Source organism: Octopus sinensis, unplaced genomic scaffold, assembly GCF_006345805.1.
Source record: "Octopus sinensis unplaced genomic scaffold, ASM634580v1 Contig10403, whole genome shotgun sequence".
NCBI classification, from domain to species: Eukaryota; Metazoa; Mollusca; class Cephalopoda; order Octopoda; family Octopodidae; genus Octopus; species Octopus sinensis.
In genome coordinates, this window is record NW_021832125.1 from 21,861 (window position 1) to 28,057 (window position 6,197).

Here is a 6,197-nt window from a genome sequence, read left to right on the forward strand (position 1 = left end):
GTAGTATTGAGATAAGTTGCAGGTAATTATTTCCAATAGTGACTCTGTATTTCAAACACCTCGACTGGATTAATTGAAATACACTCTAATATCGACTTGAGTAAAATATTTAATATAATACTCATCAGTTTCTTATCAGATTTATAAATTAATCGATAATGGTTAACCCCATTAAATAAAATACCGCACAGATTAGCCAGAACGTTCTCAATATGCGTGAGGTTGTACACATTCAAGCTGGTCAGTGCGGAAACCAGATTGGAGCTAAAGTAAAACTACGAATTTAATCCACAACAGTTCTGGGAGGTAATCTCAGACGAACACGGAATAGACCCCACAGGGTCATACCACGGAGATTCTGACCTACAGTTGGAGAGAATCAACGTCTACTACAATGAGGCCTCTGGTATTAACTGTTGATGTGGAGTACAGGCGGGAAGTATGTCCCTCGTGCTATTATGGTTGACTTGGAACCGGGAACGATGGATGCAGTGAGATCTGGCCCATTCGGTCAGCTTTTCCGTCCGGATAATTTCGTCTTTGGACAGTCGGGGGCAGGGAACAATTGGGCAAAGGGACACTACACTGAAGGGGCAGAGTTGGTGGATTCAGTCATGGACGTGGTGAGGAAGGAAGCGGAGAGTTCTGACTGTCTGCAAGGATTCCAACTGACTCACTCGTTGGGGGGAGGAACTGGGTCAGGAATGGGGTCACTGATAATCCACCGAGTGAGAGAGGAGTACCCCGATCGAATAATGAGCACATTCTCAGTCGTCCCTTCTCCCAAGGTGGTGTCTCCCTCTGATCTGAGTAGGTGAGTGACACCGTCGTGGAGCCATACAACGCCACTCTCTCAGTCCACCAACTCGTCGAATACACTGACCAGACATACTGCATTGATAACGAGGCACTCTATGATATCTGCTTCAGGACACTCAAACTGACGACTCCTACTTATGGAGACCTCAATCACCTGGTTTCGGCCACCATGTCTGGTGTGACCACCTGCTTGCGGTTTCCTGGGCAGTTAAATGCTGATCTTCGTAAGTTGGCTGTCAATATGGTCCCCTTCCCTCGTCTACATTTTTTTATGCCTGGATTTGCTCCACTCACCTCTCGTGGTTCGCAGCAGTATCGATCACTGACTGTGCCCGAGTTGACTCAGCAGATGTTCGATGCTAAGAATATGATGGCCGCCTGTGACCCTCGACATGGGCGATATCTCACTGTGGCTGCCATATTTCGTGGAAGAATGTCTATGAAGGAAGTCGACGAGCAAATGCTGAACATCCAAACAAAGAACAGCAGTTACTTCGTCGAGTGGATCCCCAATAATGTCAAGACTGCGGTGTGTGATATTCCGCCTCGTGGACTGAAAATGTCTGGAACATTTGTGGGCAATTCTACAGCCATCCAAGAGTTGTTTAAGAGAGTGTCCGAGCAGTTTGTCGCCATGTTCCGTCGGAAGGCTTTCCTTCATTGGTACACTGGCGAGGGAATGGACGAAATGGAGTTCACTGAGGCCGAGTCGAACATGCACGACCTCGTCGTCGAGTATCAGCAGTATCAGGACGCTGCTGCCGATGAAGAAGGCGGATTTGACGAAGAACAGGATGAAGAGATTGCCTAGTTTTCTTTCATTACTTTTTTGATTGGGTTTTTTATACAAATTCAATAAGCTAAGAGTGTTATAAATTTTTGTTGATTTAATTCTTGAATCGATCATATTGATACTTAACAATGGTAACTAATTTAGATCATTAAACCTTTCGACTAAAAAAATTTTCTGATGACCTTGATTTCGTAACTTTTTTCTGAAACGATTTAAGTCGGCAGTATCTCTTCCCTTCTGCTCATTAGTATTAACAATGCCCATGAAATTTTTCTCATGAAAATGGTCGAAACCTCTTAAATAATGTCGATGTAGAAAGTAGATATATTGCTTATTTGAGTCTATCGTTGGATTTGTGATGAAATGTCGACTTTTGTGGTCTTTGTTATATGTGTTGCTAGCATACCGCTAGAATGTTTACTGGCATGTAGCACTCATTTTGGCAATGTAGCAGAATACATTCGGATGGCATGATAAGAATGGACAGGGTTTTCTACGTTTCTGCAAGGAACTGGGAAACCCATTCAAGGAAAAGGTGGCCCATGCAGAGGAATTTCGGTCGGTTATAAAGAAATGCACTCCGATTGAGTTCCTCTGCAGAAGGAAGAGAAGACGTTTCCGGGTTACGGTTGGGTCATCAGAAGATCATGTAAAGAGAGTCCGGCTGTTGTTGGAGGCAGGGATCACCTAATTAGTTAGTTCTGACCTATCTTTCTCGGTGATCTTGGAGTTAATAAATAAATAAATCCATCTATTGAAAGGGCACTGCATGTATACTTTCCATAATTTTCTTTACCTGCATTAAAGATTGAAGCCACCGCCAAATTTTGAGTTAAAATGTATAAATGATTTTGAGTCGGAATTCTCGATTATTAGTTCACTGACGTGTATTTCTGGAGATATTTTGCAATATACATAAAGCATGTTGTCATCATTATATGACTCCTCTTCGTATGATAAAAAAACAACTTAAATTAAACTTATATTTCCTTGAATGTAAACTTGATGTGCTACTTATAATGAAGAAAAGAATCCACATTAGTATTCGATTATTATTCTGTTATTAATTAGATAAAGCGTATGGTTAATAATTAGATAAAGCGTATGGTAATTGCCATTCTTCTCAATTGACAAATTGATGGCCATCAATCAGTACAAAATAGTTTTTAACAATTAATATCTATTTAATCAAATTTTTGTCTCGAAACGGTTATTTGGAGATGCGTTTGAAGGACAAGAAACAGAGCTACGATGGATTTCTAGATTTGTTGGATTTTTGGTAGAGAAATTTGCTTTGGTGAAAGCACTAAAATTGTTATTTTAATTCTTTACAAATAAATGTAAAAATAACACTAAATATTGAATTGAATAACACAAAATAAACAAAAATATTTTTATTAATTATTTTAGAACTAAGTAAAAATTCTTAGCCTATTAGATTCATTTAATTGTTAATAAATTAAATTAATTCTGATATGACCAAGGCTGAGGTCGAAAGTAAATGGAGGTCAGAATGCCAAAAACTTGAAAAGCGAAATCCTAATTTCTGGAAAATATACCAACGTCTTAGCAAAAAATGACGCCAATGGAGTTGAAAATGAACTATTGGTCGATTAGTCTGATTTGTGGTTTCTCCAAAACTATGGAAAAGATTGTCTTTAACAGACTTTCTTGTTATGTGGAATTACAAAATCTGCTTTCATCCATACAATGGGGATTCTGGAAGGAAGATCCACAGGGGACTGTTACATGGAATTAGAGCACCAACTATCACGTGCCTCTAGAAAGAAAGCCTGGGCAACTGCGGTGTGTCTGGACTTTGCAAAAGCTTTTGATAACGTATGGCATGTGGACCTACTTGCGAGAGTCCATAACACTGGAGCCGGAATAAAGACCTATCGATGGCTAGAAAACTTTTTGTGTGTAAGGAAATCTTTTGTTAGTTGCGGGAACCACTTATCGGGATGTGTGGAACTTAGAAGGGGCGTCCCGCAGGAATCTGTCTTGAGTCTATTTCTTTTCAACCTCGTCTTGTCGGACATTTCCCTGCCGTCTGTACGTATTGGCAAGCCTGTCATCTATGCTGATGATTTCCTGGTTATGGATATTTCGGAAAGGATATCACAGTCTTGGAGACGACCGAGTTAAAGAAGTGGACTGGTGAGAAGGACTTGAACATAGCACCCGAGAAAAACACCATTTCATGGATGCGAAGAGGAACACGTTATTCAGTTACATGTTCCTATGCTATGAGTAGTTATGATATGGATCTTTCCAAGAGTTTGAATCTACACTACGTTGGAGTAATAGTCAACTGCCGTTGTTCATACGCCAACCACGTAGCTAAACAGAGGAAGAGGAGCGTTAGAATCCTCAAAAGCTTACCAGGTTCCATTTGGATCCGGCAACGTACATCTACGTCTAAAAAACGTGTGTACAGCCAGTCCTCACATATGGCTACAAGGGCTGGTACGGTACGGAGGAGAGCGACTATCTGTCGAACAGTTGGAAAAAACAAGATGTTTCGCATTGAAACTGGCTTATGGAGTAAAACTTGACGCAAGGCTAGAAAGCTCGCAAGAATCTTCTGTGCCCAGAATCCGGCTGGTCTTGGAGAAAAGTTGTCGACACCGACAATAAGTGGGGATACGCATTGAAAGAGACACTTCGGTGCCTCGTTTAATCTCCCCGTTAACAATCTTTCCTTGTTTTCTTTTGGTTTCTGTTTTTCTTTAGTCAATAAAAAAAATTCAAAAAAATCACTATTTCGAATGGTCTTAAAGTTCCCAAAGAGAAAATCTCGACTTCCACCAACAAGGAGATATTGTAATGAACATAACATTAATACCAGTACATGTTCTGGAAACTTGCTAAGTAGAATACTTAACAACTCATTTGATGGGTTGGATGACTTATACATAAGTAAATTTAAATATTTTAAATCATTAGATGTTCTTGTGGCTGTAGTAACTTTCGTTAAATGAATACGAACGCATTTGCAAGTTTAAGATATTTTTAACAATCTAAATTTATCATTACAGTTCCATTTCAAAAAATACGATTTTCAGTTCCCAAAGTTCAGCCGTACGTTACCTATAATGTATTTTAAATTTTTTGATCGACAAATTACTCTTTTAACCAACAAAATAATTATTTAGTATTTAAATAGCAGCAGAGAATAAGATGGAATAGCAATTCCCACGCAAGATGGCTATTGATATGCGTTGGAAAAGCCATGTCTGTTCCCGATGATCATTAAATGAATTACTGTATAGGCTTTTTTTCAAAACAGAAAATGTCCAGATTTACTAATAGATCCCAGTCAATAATGTATATACTTAAATATTCTCATTGTAAGCCCAAAAACAGAGAGCTTGAGTGCTCAAAAATTGTCCATTTTGTAAATATGGTATGCAAAGAGCATTCGGCTAATCAAATATTCGATATCGCTAATTTACTAACATAATTATTCATTTTAATATTTCCTTGTTTTAATTTGTATCTTTAATTAGTTTCGATTGTTACATAAAGTAATCACTAGTAAATATATGATCACTAAAAATAAAATTATTGTTAATTCCACAAATGTGGATTACTTTGATTCTTATTAATTAACAATTCTTCCAGAGCAATTAAATCACTTATTTCACCCACTTTGACGGATTCTGTTATACCAGCTATTCTAGGCGTAGAAATGAATGGAGGAATGCACGACTTTGATTGTGGTAGAATATTAGTCACTTCAGTTTTCTCAATCCGAATGCTACTACTGGGATATATGTTTATTGATTCCGACTTTGATGGCGAAAGATACAACACATTGTCTAATAACCATTCACACGTACGATTGACATTTTTGACCTTGAAACCGTCAAATTAGAATTCTTTGTACACAGACAAAGACATCACACCTGTATTCGAGGGGATACCGTTGAGGTCCGGCTCAGCAATACACTGCTACCATTCAAGCCGAGTCAACTTGGGAGGCTTTTACCCATTGAGCCACAATATACCTTCCTTCATATATATAACGTCTGATACAATGAGAGACTTGAGGTATAAGGACAACTATGATTACACATACCAGTCAACCATGCTATTTTCACAGATTAAATCTTGCGAAGCAATTTATTGGAAGGAGGGCCAAGAAGGAAGAGAAACCAGATATTTCATAGCGTTCACTGAAACTTGTATAAGGGAAATTGAAGATATATGGTTAGACACAGAGGACACATACAATGATTTTCCTAAGTACCCTGAAAGTGAGACAATGTTTGTAAGCAAGACAAATGAGCCAATCAAATATCATCAGGTCATAAGTGACCTGAAATGTGACCTTCACTTCTATGACAGGAGCATAGTGAGTTACAGTGTGGGTCTTTTGCAAGGGGTGGTTATGTCTACGAAGGACCGGATCATCAACTCAGACTTAACTAGTACTATGTTTCCAGTCTACATGTACGACAAGTTGAGCCCTGAGAAGATATTCATGGGGTTGATGTGTGGGATCATAATAGGAGCATCGGCCAGCTCAGTCGAGAAGCAACAAGTCATACTTGTACACGAATCAGATAACAGGGAGGAT

General features: G+C 38.9%; 1 pseudogene; it reads left to right on the top strand.

Annotated features, from left to right (window-relative positions):
• The first annotated feature begins 301 nt into the window (after nt 1–301).
• Nucleotides 302–1,679, top strand: LOC115228402 (annotated as a pseudogene).
• Nucleotides 1,680–6,197: the final 4,518 nt, after the last annotated feature.